We start from the raw sequence: 18063 nt of genomic DNA, 5'->3' as shown, positions 1-18063 counted from the left end.
CCAAATTTTTTCTTTTGTAATTCAGAAAGAGCATGCGATTTTAAGCAACTTTCTAATTTACTCCTATTATCAATTTTTCTTAGTTCTCTTGCTATCATTATTTGAAAAAGAAGGCATCTAAGCTTTTTTTTGTTTCAGAACTCTGGACAGCACTTTGTTATTGGTGGATGAATTTATCCACCAATCAGCACGGACAACCCAGGTTGTTCACCAAAAATGGGCCGGCATCTAAACTTACATTCTTGCATTTCAAATAAAGATACCAAGAGAATGAAGAAAATTTGATAATAGGAGTAAATTACAAAGTTGCTTAAAATTGCATGCTCAATCTGAATCACAAAATAATTTTTTTGGGTACAGTGTCCCTTTAATATTATCATCCTCATGATTAGCAATAGAAGTTGGATAGGTTTCCTACAATAGTCACTAGAGGTGTCCTATGACAGAAGTGCCTTTAGTTTTTTCCTATTCACCCTATCGCTGGCAGAAGGATGCTGTTGACTAACAACTTGTTGCAGCCCTCTAGCAGCTTTTGTTAAAGGTATATGAAATCCAATTTTTTTTCCTTTCACGATTCAGATAGCGCATGCAATTTTAAGCAAGTTTCTAATTTACTCCGATTATCAATTTTTCTTCGTTCTATTGGTATCTTTATTTGAAAAGCAGGAATGTAAGCTTAGGGGCCGGTCTATTTTTGGTTCAGAACACTGGGTAGCACTTGTTGATTGGTGGATTCATATAAAAATGACTGCGAGTGCTTGGTCGGCCGATCGTAGTTGTCTGGCGGGGGTGTAGAAATTTACGCGGTGGTTTATTTATTTGGGTCCGATGTTGTGTAGGGCCTTGAACGCGTGGGTAAGGAGCTTGAAGGTGATAACTCATTTAAAAAAAATCCAGATGTTTTAAAATCATTTAATCCTCTCATTTTCAACAAAGCTGCAAGAGAAGGCAAGACTGTAGTTCTACACATGTGTATAACAAAGAAAACAAATAACGTGTTTTTGTACATCCATTGAGACAAGGGTCAATATTTTGCTTCACTCGCACTGCATTAAAATAAATATCCTGATTAAGATGTAACAATTGCTATATGTATTCATAATGATGCAGCTGTGTCAGAAATATATTTGCAGCCCGTTTATATGTTGTCACTATATGTTCATTTCCAACCGCTGGAAAGACAAATTCTAAAAGTAGCCACCATTTTCACTAAGCAGGTTTCTTCTTTCGCTCTTTAATGTTTAAACAGATATCATTTTATATAAACATGAATCCTGTAAAACAATTCACAACCTTAAATTAAAAGGTTTCAGCGTGTGTTCCATAGGCAGAACAGAATCTACTCCAGAGAACAGTTAATTGCTATTCTTAAGAAACCCCAAGGAATCTGTTTTTAAGTTTTAACTGCTGCACTGATTATTGAAGATAAGAGAACTGTTTTTATGCGCTGATACCGTTCTATGAATATAATGGATCTTCACAGATTTTGTAAAGTCTTAAAAGTTAAAAAATTAAAAAAAGGAAGCTGAAATATCATGTACATTCCCTTTAAGTGTTATGCTAGCATGAACATATTGAAAACGGTTTACCATATTCAGAGATAAAGATATTGATACAAAACTATACTCAATATGAATATACAAAGTATTGTCTAGCTTATCAATACTTAGATGGGTCAGTAAAAAAATAAAACCTAGATCTTCATCAGAACTGATAACATAAACTGAAAGGGATAAGAAACCTAAACAAAGGTGCACATTGTCCTCGTAAAATCAGATGAACCTTACTACAGATAGGCTTCAACAGCACTAGGTCCTTAAAGGGACAGTAAACTCATAATTATACATTTGTGATTTAGACAGAACATACCATTTTAAACAACTTTCCAATTTACTTAATTTGCTTCCTTCTCTTGTTATCCTTTGCTTAAAGGTTTATCTAGGTAAGTTTAGGAGCTGCAAGGAACCTAGGTTCTAGCTGCTGATTGGTGGCTGCATACATATACAGATTGTCATTGGCTCACCCATATGTCCAGTTAGAAACCAGGAGTGCATTGCTGTTCCTTCAACAAATGATACAAAGAGAATGAAACACATTTGATAATAGAAGTAAACTGAAAAGTTGTTTAAAATCGTATGTTCAACTTAAATCATGAAAGAAAAAATGTGGGCTTAATGTCCCTTTAATCACTAGAAGCCACAAATCGTTCCTTCCATAGAAAACTGAGCTGAGAGGACAAACGAGTTGCTAAAACTAGAGGAATAAAGCTACTTTACAAGACAGAAACTTAGCTTCTTTTATGATGTGACGTTTCCTTGGGACTAGATAAAAAATACTTTGACCATGGACAGTTCCCCCAATGATGACACCCAGTAAACCTCACACTAGCATCATGCATGTCCTTTCCCCAAGATTACACTCTGTCCTTCCTTCCCTCTGATTGCAACATGTCCTTGCAGGGAATTTTGTTTTATTATTCTTTTTAGCCATAGTGCCAACCTGACCAAACCTTATGATGTACACAGCATTTTCTTTTTCTTCATAACTGTCCCTTTATAAGTATCCATATGCAATGGTTCACATTAGCTATGCTTATAGATTTGCATAACCTTTTGTACAAGTTTTGTCAACTTCATTTTCTTTCTTTTTCTCTTCCCAATAAAAAATTAACAAATAAATAATAAAAAAAAAACTGTAGACTTATTTAAAGATTTATTTTATGCAAAAAGTTGGCAGTGCCCTCAGTCTTTTAAACAGACATATTTTACCTGTGGGAAAAAGGCCTTGCTCTACACTTACCCCTTCTTGCTATGATACCTTTTTCACAAATATTCAGGCGACTGGTATAGCTAGTCATATGCCATACCAACCGCCCCCTTTAACTCCTCTGTTTTTTGCTTGTTTGATTTTAGGGATCCAGTGCTTTTTATCTAGTGTTTACATTGGCATTGAGAAGTGTCGCTGCACTAATGCACATGTAGGGCCAGTCTTATAGGATCCCTTCAGACTAATGCAGAGTAAACTGTGTTAGTCTGGGGAGGGCAATATGTCTTATTATTGGCTATACCTCTCACCTTAACATTTGTGAAAAAGCAACCTATCAACAGTTAGTTAAAAACCAGCTTATAATAAGCATTAGACTTTTATTCACATATATATTGGGTGAAAATTTTTAAATTGTCTGTGGGCTGTATGTAAGCAACCAACAAGGCATGCAGGTTTTTTTTGTTTTTAACAGACATGAACTGTAATAACCTGTACACTCTTTGTTGTTACATCCCTAAACTGATACTGTCACACAAAATTAGGTTTGAGGGTAAAAACATATAATAAAAAAAATGTATGGTAACTTTATCTGACTGTAAATTCTACTTAATGAAATATTACATATTTTATTTTTTTAACTTGTCTGGCACTAGTGGAAATGTCCAGTACTAGAGCACAAACGTGTACAGAAAGTACAGTATAATATGATCACTACTGAAACTAATTTAATTTTAAGGAAAACAATTTTGCCACTATGTATGCTAATATTTTTATGTTTACGGATGTCTTCATCATTCCATATGGAACAAAATGTTATAAAGCAATTACAGTGCAATTACAACACTGTACAAGGTCAGGTTAAACTTAGCAATATATTTTAAAGATATAAACATTATTTGAAACTTATTTCCATGAAGAAGGTAAAATGTCTACATTATGATTACTCCAAACAAAAAAAAAAAAACAGAACAAAATCAGGAAAAAGGCATTTGTTTTGTATAAAAAAAATGCAATTATATAATGTGAAATAAAACTAAAAAAAATGAGATTTTCTTTTAAAACCTGTTAGGTGTTATAGCCAGGTTTGATTACTGCATAACCCTAACATATGTCAGGTAATGCTGTGCGCGGCTTTTGTTTTTGTAATCGGAAACTGTCGCGTGCGGTAATGTTTACCTTGAGCTGTCAAAGCTGTTGCATCTGTCAGTAATGAAACAGCTTCAGTACTGAGACCCCATCATACAGCACCCTGTGATACACTGGTTATTATAGGCTGTTTATAAAACACGCGTGACGTGTACATAGCTAAAGTCACAGAGCTGCAACAGGTCAGAACTCACAGTCAGTTCCCGGTGACGAGTAGCCTCCTGCATCCAGTGCGGGGGTCACCCACCGCCCCTAAACACGGCTCCCCCGCAGCCTCATTCTCTCGCACAGCTCCAGGCTGGTTGATGGGTAGTTAGATTAGGCTTTAAACGAGCGTCTCTCCGCTGCTGCTCTCAGACTTGTGTGTGTATCGTACAGCCGCACTGGGGCAGCAACAGCGCATCAGTAGGAGAGACGGGAATACACTCTCAGCAGATACAGGAAAACAAGCAGCACTCAGCAGCCCGTGACGTCAGCACGCAACACAGAGTTCCCTTTGACACTGCGTGTGTACAAACTACCAAAGACATATAGCAGTCAGGCTGTACCAGTTGCTGTCTAGACACCAGTAATCAACCTCCGAGTCGCTGAAGCAGGATGATTTTTTCGTTGTGTTTGACGGATTGTCTATGTCTATGAGGTCTAGAAAACAAGACTTATTTTTTATTCCATACTAGGCGATAAAGCCTGCCCAGAGGGCAGTCTGTGTTTAAAAACTACAATCCCCAAGCTAGTTACAAAAAATAAAATTACAGAAAAAATAAACAAAGGTATCCAAAATATAAAATGTAAACCTAAACTAATACACCTATACAAATAACCCCCCCAAATAAAAACTCTCCCTAATCTGATACTAAACTACCAATATCCCTTTAAAGGGCCTTTTGTAGGACATTGCCCTAAGTTAAACAGTTCTTTTACCTCTAAAAAATACTAAATCCCCCCTAACAGTAAAAAAAAACCCTCCCACCAAACCTCCTAAAATAAAAAAACTAACACTAAAAAAACTAAACTACCCATTGCCCTAAAGGGGCATTTTGTATGGGCATTGCACTGAAAAGGGCAGTCTGCTCTTTTACTGCCCTTAAAAGGGCAATCAGCTCTTTTTCAAGACCATAAACCCTAATCTAAAAAAAAAAACACCCCAAAAATTAAAATAAAAAAGCCTAAACCTAAGCCCCAAATAGGTACTCACTGTTCCTGAAGTCCAGCGGAGAATGTCTTCTTCCAGACGGATCCATCATCTTCTATCTTTATCCGGAGTGAATGCGGTGCAGAACGGAGGTGCAGAGCTGTTTTCCCGATGCCTGGATCCGCAGCACGGTCCTCAACAGCGTTCATCAGTGGCGGCAGTCCTTGGCGGCGGAGGCGTTCCTCGGCGGCATGGAGGCTCCACTTCATCCAATGTCCGTCGTAGACTGAAGATTGAATGCAAGGTACCGCAATCAATTTGGGGTACCTTGCATTCCTATTGGCTGAAATTTTGAAATCAGCCAATAGGATTAGATCTACTGAAATACTATTGGCTGTTCAAATCAGCCAATAAGATTTCATTAGCTCTCATCCTATTGGCAGTTTTTTTTTAATACTTATTGCGGGCGGTTAGGTTTTTGTTGTTGTAATGCTTCGTTTGCCTTCGCTGCATCCAGGTGAATTCTTTCACCACCCTGCCATTTTCAGAATCCAGGTGAATTCTTTTGGCTGCCGCACAGCCAACATTCTTTTGGCTGCCTCGCGCTGCCAACATTCCTTTGAGCAACAGGCGACACTGACGTACCCGTTACAAGCATGATTGTAGTATAGATAGCTATTGAAGAGACATTAAACAACTCATCATAACATAGTTCATCAATTTGTTTGCTCAGTTTAAAAGATTTAATATTTTTAGTCTTAGAGGAATACTTTTTTACGATTTAAAGGGATAGTTTACCCTAACTGCAGGAGTGTAATTGTTTACAAAAAGCAACATTACCTTTTATCAGCATTTCAAATATGGCAGTTTTATGTATTATTCCAAAATCAGCAGACATGGGATACTAGTGTGATGGTGTAACTGTCAGCAGTGCTGGATATTTCTGGTGTTGGTACGTTGTTAGAAAAGTTCTGACTTGGATATTAGGCATCATGTGCTTGAGCAAAATTTTTGTTTTGGACAAATTGTTGGTTCTTGGGGAAAAAATTGTCTTGAAGAAATTTAGTTTGTATAGTCATTGTCATGAGATGCAGGACATATGCAGGACACAGCAATGATGGTGCAACTCTATTTTATTACAGAGCATGGAAACATACATCTAGTCAGGTTGATTTCACTAACTAACTGCGACACAGACTACCAGACCTAAGCCCCGCCCCCAAACTAGTGACATCACATCCTGCTCTCATCACATCTTCCCCTTTTTCAAAGGCAAAGCATACATTTGAATATAACAAATAACAAAGTATACGAACAGAGTATACAACAACATTTTTTTTCGAACAATATATATACAAATAGGTTCAGAAAATATAAACACATAAATTACATCCTGACTTGGACATCGGGGTAGACTACCCTAGTCCACAGTGACCATGGGATTATTCTGCCCATACTTCCGGTCACTGTTCTAGCTAAAGTCAGTCCCTATATCGGGCCGGAAGTTTCACCACTCTTCCGCTTGATGTAACTTTGCATGAACTGTCCTCTGATACAGAAGATGGTGAATAAGAGTCCGCTGGAGGCAAAGATATATCCCCGCTGTGATCTTGCTGAGGGGAAGGCACCTCTCTTAGAACAGGGGATCCCACCGGCGGTGGTACTGAGGCATCTAGTTCCAGACCCTCAGGTACAGGCTAAAGATGTCTTCGGTTACGGCGTGTAACCGTCCCTCCATCAGTAAGGACTGTATCAGACCTTGGTTCTGGAGAGCGTCCAATTACCGTAGCAGGCGTCTTCCATTTCTTCTCATCATCCAGTTTAATTCTGACACTTTGCCCCGCATTCAGTTCCTGTAAGGGCCTGACAGAATGTCTCCTGTCGTAGAAGAAACGATAACCCTTTTTGGCCTCTTCATCCCTCCTAAGGACTTCGTCCTGAGGAACAAGGCCAATCGGCTTGAAGACACCCACTGAGGGTAAAGTGGTGCGAATCTGGCGTCCTAGCATCAGCTGTGCCGGGCTAAACCCGGTGGCTTGAATGGGCATCGCCCTGTATGACAAGAGGGCTAGGTACGGCTCAGATTGCTTTAGAATGAATTTTGTTGTTTGAACTGCCCTTTCAGCCATTCTGTTGGCCTGCAGATAATGTGGACTTGACGTGGAATGTACAAAGTCATATTCCCTGCTGAAAGCACTGAACTCTGTAGAAGTGAACTGCATACCATTATCACTCACCAGTTCCATTGGAATGCCCCACCGGGCGAACAAGCTCTTCAGACGAATGATAACGGTTTGGCTTGTGATATCATTCAGAGGTGCAATTTCCAAATACCTGGAATAGTAGTCGATCACAACAAGGAACTTTTTCCTGTGCAGTTCACACAAATCAGCAGCTATTTTCTACCACGGCCCCTCAGGCAGCGGAGTAGAAATCAAGGGCTCCCTTCTCTGAGTAGGCCGGCGTTCCCGGCAAAAGGCACATTTAGACACGTGATTTGCAATGTCGGAGCTGATCCCAGGCCACCACACAGCTGTAGCTGCCCTTTCTCTGCACTTTGTAATGCCTAAGTGGCCATCGTGAATCCTGTTTAACATCTCCTTCCTCATGCTGACAGGGATAACGATGCGGTCTTGGAACAGCACCAACCCCTCCAGCTCTGTGAGTTGCGACCTCTCTGACTGGTAAGAACTTAAAGACATCCAGGCTGCCCGGCTCTCCGGCCAGCCTTCTTTTATGTACTTTATAACCTCTTGCAGATCTGTGTCCAAGTATGTCTCTTTCTTTATTTCTTTGAGGCCAGAACCGAATCAACATACACTTTGAGGCCAGAACCGAATCAACATACACTTTCACATCAGATTCGGTTGAGGATTCTTCAGCAGCAGCAGCCAGCGGGAGCTTGGATAGTGTATCTGCCACAACCAGTTGTTTCTCCGGCACATGCACTGCCTGAACATTGAACCTGAGTAGTCTCATTAAAAGTCTCTGGCATCTTAAGGGTGTTTTGTGGATATCATAAGAGTTGATTAGAGGGACTAGCGGTCTCCAGACTAAATTTCTCTAAACCCACTAGATAACGCTGAAAGCGCTCACAGGCCCAAACTGCAGCCAGGCACTCTTTCTCAATTTGCGCATATTTTGACTCAGCAGCCGTCAGTGTGCGGGAACAGTAGGCGATGGGCTGTAGTTTATTTTCATTTAACTGCAAGAGAGCAGCCCCCAACCCATAACTGCTTGCATCAGCACTAACCACAGTCTTTTTAGAAGGGTCGTAGAACCCCAGCACTGGGGCAGACCCCAGCAGGGACTTGGCCTGCATAAAAGCTTTTTCTTGTGAAGGCCCCCAAACCCAGGCAACGTCTTTCTTTAGCAACTCTGTGATAGGGTGTAGAACTGTTGATAAATCTGGAAGAAACTTGCCCACATAATTTACAAGGCCCAATATCTGTCTCAGCTCATGTACATCAGAAGGACTTTTGATCTGTTCAATAGCACAAATTTTCTCGGGGTCTGGTTTGATGCCATCCCCATTAATAATATGCCCAAAGTAACATAATTCGGTTTTCCTAAAATGAAATTTTTCTTTATTTAACTTCAGCCCAGACTCTTTGATAGCCTGCAGCACACAACTTAAACGCTGATCATGCTCCTCCACTGTAGACCCATACACTAGAATGTCATCCATGACGACTGCCGTGCCCATGTGGTCACTCAGGAGAGAACTCAATTCCCTTTGAAAGATTTCTGGAGCAGAGGATATCCCAAAGGGGAGTCTGCAGAAGCAAAACCGACCTACCGGTGTGATAAAGGTAGTCAGTTTGCTGCACTTTGGATCTAAGGGGATCTGCCAAAAGCCGCTAGAAGCGTCCAATGTAGAAAAAAACTTCGCCCCAGCCATCTTTGGAGCTATATCTTCTAATGTCGGCAGCACCAATCTCTCTCTCTTCACAGCCTCATTCAACCTTTTCAGGTCCACACAGATGCGCACCTTTCCATTTTTCTTAGCAACAGAAACAATGGGGGCACACCAATCAGTCGCTTCAACAACCTCTTCAATAACCCCCATAGCCTTCATGCACATAAGCTCCTTTTCCACTTGAGGCATGAGCGGGAACGGAATTCTACGGGGAGTAGAAATACTGTATGGGACTGCGTCACTTTTAAGTGCTATACGGACTGGCTTGCAATTGAGTAGGCCCAATTCGCCAAACATATCTTCGGAGATCTCATTCACTCTGGCCACTAGGCCCAAGTCACAGGCTGTTTTTCTGCTCAATAAATTGCTAACACACTGACCTCTAATCACATGCACCCACATGATGAAATTCCTTTGCTTGTACTCACAGCTGGCAGGAAATTTCCCCGCACAATCAATGCGGCCACCAGGACTATGGACATTTGTAGTAACCTTCGCCAGCTGGGGCTGTCGAGGCAGTTTCATAAATGCAGCGAGAGACATTACAGTGATATCTGCTCCTGTGTCAATCTTAAAATCCACTTTGGCTCCCATTACAGTAAAAGTAACCTTCCAATCTGCCTCTGAGCTTGGCCGTTCCACAACAGACCCCACAAAAGACACTTCCTGACCCTCCTGGTCACTGTCCACCTGCATCTCCTTAATATATTCATTTTTACACACCACTTCAAAATGGCCCATTCTGTTACATTTTCTGCATCTTTTATCTCTGGCCGGGCATATAACACTCTGATCATGGGCACGGTAGCACCGTGTGCATCGGGCATGCTGCTCCCATCCACTTCTAGGCCTGTCCATTATTTTAGATCTACCGCTCACACTGTGCCTTTCACTAGCAGTTTTCCTGGACTGTTGCACTTCATCCACAATCAGACCTCAGATCAGCACTTTGCTTTTTCACCAGTTCCCTCTGGCGGGCCATCCTAATAGCCCCGTCTAACGTTAAATCAGGCTCTAACTGCAGCTTCAGTGAGACTTCAGCATCTGAAATTCCAATAACTATTCTGTCTCTGATTTACTCTTCTTTAGCAACACCAAACTCACAGAATTCAGCTAGTTCATACAGGCTGTGCACAAATGACTCCACAGATTCTCCCACACGCTGATTACGTTTGTGAAAACAAGCTCTCTCATGAATCACATTTCTTTTGGGCACAAAATGGGGCTATCCATAACTATATCAAAGTTAAATTCTTCCCCTTCTTGGAAAGTAAAAGCATTGAACACTGGCTCCACAGCTTTCCCCATAGAGTATAAAAGAGAATTAACTTGTACTTCACCACTCTCCTTGTCCAGCTTGGAAGCAATCCTGAAGCGCTGAAACCGCTGACGCCATGTGGGCCAAGCTGCAGGCTGAGAGAAGTCAAAAGGCTCAGGTGGGGTAAACTTTGACATTGTCATCGATCAGGAACAGAAGCGCAGGCAAGAACTTCTGACACCATGTCATGAGATGCAGGACATATGCAGGACACAGCAATGATGGTACAACTCTATTTTATTACAGAGCATGGAAACATACATCTAGTCAGGTTGATTTCACTAACTAACTGCGACACAGACTACCAGACCTAAGCCCCGCCCCCAAACTAGTGACATCACATCCTGCTCTCATCACAGTTATTTGATTTGTACAAATGTTAGCATTCATTCTTTTATTCCCACCTCAGTTATTCATTATACAAATCTGATGAAAACAGTAACATTTTCTAAATTCAAGTATTAACAAACGCAGGTCTATTGGACATATTGATTTTGAGTTAGTGGAAGGCCCAAAAGATGTTGATGAAGAAAAGTTTGACAGTTTGTGACTTTACTTAGAAGGGAGAAAGATAAATAGTAAATATATAGCTTGAAAGGGATACTAAACCCAAATTTGTACTTTCATGATTCAGATAGAGCAGTAATTTTAAGCATAACCTAGGTTCTGAACCAAAAATGGGCCATCTCCTAAGCTTTACATTCCTGTTTTTTAAATAAAGATAGTAAGAGAACAAAGAAAAATTGACAATAGGAGTAAATTAGAATTATTTTTCTTATGAAACCCCATTGCAGTGTTTCAATTACTTTATTGATACTGACACAAATTATTGTCAGCTGACATCATTTAAAGGGATATGCAATTTTAAGCAATTTTCTGATTTACTCTAAATGTAGCCACCAATCAGCAAGCATTACCCAGGATGCTGAACCAAATATAGGCCAGCTGCTAAGCTTACATTCCTGCTTTTTCAAATTAGGATACCAAGATAAAGAAAAGAAATTGAGAATAGGAGTAAATTAGAAAATTGCTTAAAATTGCATGCGCTATCTGAATCATGAAAGAAAAAAATTGGGTTTGTATCCCTTTAATAATTGACAGCACATAGACTGTACTGGAACTAAGCATGCAGATTAGTTTTTAAGAGAAGCGTAGACCGAGAAGAGTAAGGACCCAGAACAGAGGTAGTAAAAAGATAGCAGAAAAGGAGACAGTGAAGAAGAGAGAGGGATTCAAATCATTACAGGACAGTGTCACATACACCAAAAATATTTTTTTTTACATGTTTAATGGTTTGTCTTTAACATGCATGATTTCAATTGATTTATTTATTTTCACAATTTTTGTTGTAAATTATTGACACTGAAAATGTTTTTTTTATAAGTGTTGCTAGAGGTTGAAATACATACCGCAAACTTCAAAATTGTAAGCATGCTACATTCTACACATTGATTGATCATTGTACTAGCACAGCATAACAATCCATATTTCACTAACAATATGACAGTTTAAATGCTTTGAAAATATTTACTTTATATGTAGATATAAAGCTGTGTTTAATATGCAGGGTTTAAACAGCACAATTTCTAATATAAACATTTTAACTTTTTACATTTTTGTACTTCAAAAGAAAGGGTGTGACACCCCTGGTATAATTGGTAGACATAGCATATTTATATAGGGAAGTAAAAGGAAGCAACATGGGAAATAAATTATGTTTGCAGATGATACAAAAAATAGAGTTGATGTTCCAGGTTGGTTGGACTAAATAAGACGAGATATAAAAAAAAATTGGAGGAGTGGAAGAATAACTGGGACCTAAAGTTTAACATTGCAACATGCAAAATTATGCATTTAGGAAAGAAAAATCCATAGGTTAGTTACAGATTTAATGACAATTTACTCACTGTTAACAAAAGAGGAACTCGAATTGGGAATTATTATTTTAGATTATTTGAAATTTGATAAACAATGTAGTATTGCAGAGAGTAAGGTCAGTAGAATCCTTGGTTGTAGTGATATTTTCAGCAGAAATAGTAAGGTTCTTATGCCACTTACCCGATCACTAGTTAGGCCTCATCTTGAGTATTGTGTTTAGTTCTGTTGGCCATATCTACAGAAGGATATAAACAAGCTCCTCAAATCTGTTCAAAGGATGACTACTAAAATGGTTTAGGTCTAAACAAATAAAACTTACTGTCATGATCTTCCGGTCATCGCCGTGTCGCCGCGGCTCCCGGATCTTCTCAGTATGAATGACGTCACGTTGCTTAGCAACGTGACGCGTCTTCTGACACACCCTTCGGATGATGTCACCGCTCCTGCCTTTAAACCACGGCGGGAGATCTTACTCGGGGCCCGTTTGTTGGATTCTCCGGTGTTGTGAGTACTTTATTCTGAACTTGCCTGACCTTGCTTAGCCCTTTACTGATTCCTGGATAACGACTTTTTGCCTGCCTGACCTAGCTTTTGCCTAAACCCTTCTTCTGACTCCTGGATACCGACTATTGCCTGCCTGACCTTGATTTTGCCTTGCCCTCAAACTAACTTCTGGATATAATTGCCTATGCCTGTCAGAATCAATTCAATCTCTTGTCTTGCTACAGTCCTGTCTAAATTAAGCTAATTGTCTTTTGTTTGTTGCAAGCCTGCTTAAAGGGACATTTACTTTTACAAACTGCAAAAGAGAACTTTGTTTATTGCAAACCTGCTTAAAGGGACATTTACTTTTACAAACTGCAAAAGAGGACTTTGTTTATTGCAAGCCTGCTTAAAGGGACATTTACTTTTACAAACTGCTTACAGAGAACATTATCTTTTATATGTTACAAACCTGCTTAAAGGGACGTTTCTTCTACAAGTTGCTAAAGAGAATTTTTATCCTTTGTTTGATTCAAAACTACTAAAAGGAACAGTTATTATTTTTTGTATCCTATCTTATTTGTTTCCTGAGTGGGTCACGTCCTGGTTATTTCTCAGTGTGTTAGCGTGTGTTTTACTTTTCACGCTAACAGTTGGGTTAAACCCCGGACTGATTCCTATACGGCTGACATTACAAACGGGCCATAAATGGACCCCACTGAATTATCCACTACCGTGGCTCACCAGGGACAACTACTGGGATCTCATGCTACCCACTTGCAATCCCTGGACACTAAACTTGATCAAATAACCGCTTTATTACAAAGTTTGGTTGCTCCTACACCTCCCAATCCCAATCCTAATCCTAATGAGGCATTACCTCCTTCGGTTCCAAACAACCAGTCTCAAGTACAACTGAGTCCCAGGATACCCCTTCCGGATAAATATGATGGAAATCCTGAAGATTGTAGGGGTTTTCTGAATCAGTGCCGTCTTCATTTCAGAAATAGCCCTACTCTTTTTGCTACTCCCTCTTCTAGAATCACATTCCTTATTTCCTTAATGAAAGGAAAAGCTTTGGCTTGGGTATCACCTTTGCTAGAAAAGAATGATCCTATACTTTTGGATGTAGATGCATTCCTCTCTGTGTTTTCAAATGTATTTGATAAACCTGGAAGATCTTCCGCTGCTGAAGCTACTCTCTTGGATTTACGACAAGGTAGTCAACCAGTTTCTCAATACGCTATTGAGTTCCGCACCCTTGCCTCTGAAACTACTTGGAATCAGGGAGCACTTAGAGCCGCTTTTCGTAAAGGACTTTCTGAGCGTCTCAAGGATGAATTGGTGTATCGGGAACTTCCAGAATCCTTGGAAGCTTTAATAAATCTTTGTATCAGTCTCGACGCCAGATTTCGTGAACGCCAACAAGAAAGGGATAGAACACAGAGGTCATCAACTCGAACTCCTTTTCGTTTGGCTCCTCGTTTTTCTAATCCAGTCACTCCTGTCTCTCCTACTCCTGATCAGGCTGAACCTATGGAAGTGGGAAGTATAAAATTAACAGAGACTGAACACTTGAGAAGACGTTCTCTTGGCCTGTGTTTGTACTGTGGCCTTAAAGGGCATTTATTAAGGGATTGTCCTACCAGGCCAGTAAAAGCCAGGGCTTAACTCTAGTCCAGGGAACTGAGTTAAGCCAAAAGAGTAGTCATTCCCTATACAAGAAACTCTTTGTTCTAGTAACCCTTCAAATTGGACATAGTAAGATTCATGCCCAAGCTCTTATCGACTCTGGTGCTGGAGGAGTGTTCATTGACTCCACATTCATCTCTACTCACACTATACCCTTACTAAAGAAAGAGTATTCTGTTTCTGTCTCTACGGTTAGTGGAGATCCTTTGGGTTCCGGATACATTCAGTTTGCTACTAAACCTTTACTTCTCACTGTTGGAATACTTCACTCTGAGACAATTTGTTTTGACGTCATTCCTACTCCTCAATTTCCCATTATCTTGGGACTTCCCTGGCTCCAAGTACATAATCCTACTTTTTCTTGGACTTTTGGCGAACTCACGTCCTGGGGATCAACATGCCAGACTAAATGTCTTCAAAAGATCACTAAGTTACCACTTACTATCGCTCTCACAATCGAAACTCCAGACTCTCTACCTATGCCTTATCATGACTTTGTGGATGTTTTCTCCAAGAAGGAAGCTGAACGTCTTCCTCCTCATCGTCCTTTCGATTGCCCCATTGATCTCCTTCCTGGGGCTACCTACCCTCGAGGCAAGACGTATCCACTTTCTAGACCTGAAAACGTGGCTATGGAAGAATATATTAAAGACAATCTGGCTAGAGGATTTATTCGACCCTCCTCTTCTCCTGTAGGGGCTGGTTTCTTTTTTGTAGGAAAGAAGGATGGCGGACTACGACCCTGTATTGATTACAGAGGATTAAACCAAATTACCATCAAGAACAGTTATCCTCTACCCCTTATTCCTGAACTTTTTACTTATCTTCAGGGATCCACTATATTTACTAAACTAGATCTACGTGGTGCTTACAATCTTATCCGTATACGCAAGGGAGATGAATGGAAAACTGCTTTTAACACTCGATTTGGGCATTACGAGTATCTGGTCATGCCTTTTGGGCTATGCAATGCCCCTGCGGTTTTTCAACATTTTGTGAACGAGATTTTTCGTGATTTTTTGAATATCTTTGTCATCATATACCTTGACGATATCCTGATTTTTTCTCAAAACCACCAAGACCATGTGCACCACGTTAGGAAAGTACTTCAACGTTTAAGAGATTACCATCTGTTTGCTAAGCTGGAGAAATGTTCATTCCATCAAAAATCCATACCCTTTCTGGGTTATGTAATATCTGCATCTGGATTTGAAATGGATCCTACTAAACTTTCTGCCATTCTGGATTGGCCTAGACCTGATTCTCTGAAGGCTCTGCAACGTTTTCTGGGCTTCGCCAACTATTACAGGAAGTTCATCAAAAATTTTGCTACTATTACTTCTCCCCTTACTTCTCTCACTAGAAAGGGGCAAAATTGTAAAAAATGGCCTTCTGAGGCTATTGAGGCTTTTGAGTCTCTCAAAGAAGCTTTTTCTTCTGCACCTATTCTCCGTCACCCAAATCCAGATTTTCAGTTCATCCTGGAAGTTGATGCTTCCTCTGTTGCTGCTGGAGCTGTTCTTTCCCAACGAATACCTGATACTGGAAAGATTCATCCTGTTGGATTCTTCTCTAAAAAATTCACTCCTTCTGAATTTAACTATGACGTAGGCAATAAAGAGTTGCTTGCCATTAAAATGGCCTTGGACGAATGGAGGCATTGGCTGGAAGGTACCTCTTTGCCGTTTACCATACTCACTGATCATAAAAACCTTCTTTATCTCCAAACGGCCAAACGATTAAATTCCAGGCAAGCACGCTGGTCTTTATTCTTCTCTCGGTTTCACTACAATTTGTCCTATATACCCGGTTCTAAAAATATTAAAGCAGACGCCCTTTCCAGACAGTTTCAAGATACCCCAATTCCTGAGTCTGGTACCATTCTCCAACCTCATGAAGTCATAGCCCAGTTAACAACTTCCTGGTTACAAGATTTACAGTCTGCTCAAAGGAATCTTCCTTTGTCCTGTAAACCTCCTGATGGTCTACTCTTTGTTCCTGAACGACTTCGTTCCAAGATCCTATTTTGGGCTCATGATAGTCCTCTTTCTGGACATCCTGGCATCAGTAACACCGCTCGAAATCTCAAACGACATGTCTGGTGGCCCACTCTCTCTCAAGATGTTAAAGATTATGTTTCAGTATGCACACAATGTGCCATAAACAAGACTCCTCGTCAACTTCCTTCAGGGTTGCTTAAACCGTTGCCCATACCTCATCAGCCTTGGACTCATGTATCCATGGACTTTATTACTGACCTTCCTCTTTCAGCTGGAAACAACACTATTTGGGTGGTGGTAGACAGGTTCACAAAGACTGCTCATTTTGTTCCCTTACCCGGGTTACCGTCTGCCAAAAGACTTTCTGAACTTTTTATTTTGCATATTGTGAGAATACATGGATTTCCTCTGGATATTGTTTCAGATAGAGGGGTACAGTTTGTTTCCCGATTTTGGAGATCACTTTGTAAACACTTTGGAACAACAATTTCTCTGTCTACTTCACATCATCCACAATCTAACGGTCAGACCGAAAGGGTAAACCAGTGTCTTGAAACATATCTTAGACATTATGTGGATCATTTTCACTCTAACTGGACTTCTTACCTTCCATTAGCTGAATTGGCTCATAACGCCCGGTATAATTCCTCCCTTCAGACCTCTCCTTTTCATGCGCCCTATGGATATCAACCCAGAACATTTCCTTTGCATACTTCTTCCACAGAAAATCCTGCTTCTGATCTTTCTGCCCGAAGATTAACTCATCATTGGCGGAGAATACATCGTATCCTTTCTGCAGCTTCTAAACGTTACAAGTTCTTTTCTGATCTTCGACGGAAGAAGGCTCCCAAGTATCGTCCTGGTGATAAAGTTTGGATTTCTTCTCGTTATCTTCGCCTGAAACAACCTTCTACTAAACTGGGACCACGATACGTGGGTCCTTTCCGAATACTGGGTCAAGTGTGTTCCACTGCTTACCGGGTGGCTTTACCCAAGACTCTCAAAGTTCATCCGGTATTCCACGTTTCTCTTCTAAAACCTATGTTGTCTAACAGGTATTCTAAACCTCTTTCCAAGCCTCCACCTCTTTTTGTTCATGGACACCCTGAGTTTGAGGTCAGCCACATTCTGGATTCCAAACTCAGTGGCAAGAAATTGTATTATCTCATTCATTGGAAAGGTTATCCAGTCACGGAATGATCCTGGGAGCCGGCTCATCAAGTAAATGCTCCTACATTATTAAAAGCCTTCCACAAATCTCATCCTGCTAGGCCTGGTCCTGTCCCCCGGAGGGGTCCTTGAGGAGGGGGGTGCTGTCATGATCTTCCGGTCATCGCCGTGTCGCCGCGGCTCCCGGATCTTCTCAGTATGAATGACGTCACGTTGCTTAGCAACGTGACGCGTCTTCTGACACACCCTTCGGATGACGTCACCGCTCCTGCCTTTAAACCACGGCGGGAGATCTTACTCGGGGCCCGTTTGTTGGATTCTCCGGTGTTGTGAGTACTTTATTCTGAACTTGCCTGACCTTGCTTAGCCCTTTACTGATTCCTGGATAACGACTTTTTGCCTGCCTGACCTAGCTTTTGCCTAAACCCTTCTTCTGACTCCTGGATACCGACTATTGCCTGCCTGACCTTGATTTTGCCTTGCCCTCAAACTAACTTCTGGATATAATTGCCTATGCCTGTCAGAATCAATTCAATCTCTTGTCTTGCTACAGTCCTGT

General features: G+C 40.7%; 1 protein-coding gene across 1 annotated transcript in view; it reads right to left on the bottom strand.

Moving 5' to 3' along the window:
• The window catches only part of FNDC3A (fibronectin type III domain containing 3A), a 646553-nt gene extending 642192 nt beyond the window's left edge, over nucleotides 1-4361 (bottom strand). Inside the window, exon 1 of the mRNA XM_053708360.1 lies at nucleotides 4107-4361. The gene's annotated coding sequence lies outside the window, so the exon portion shown is untranslated. The remainder of the gene's footprint in view (nucleotides 1-4106) is intronic.
• Between the last annotated feature and the right edge of the window lie 13702 nt (nucleotides 4362-18063).

Source organism: Bombina bombina, chromosome 3, assembly GCF_027579735.1.
Source record: "Bombina bombina isolate aBomBom1 chromosome 3, aBomBom1.pri, whole genome shotgun sequence".
Classification (NCBI taxonomy): domain Eukaryota; kingdom Metazoa; phylum Chordata; class Amphibia; order Anura; family Bombinatoridae; genus Bombina; species Bombina bombina.
The sequence above is the reverse complement of the archived record's forward strand: the minus strand, read 5'-3'. Positions and strand labels throughout refer to the sequence as shown.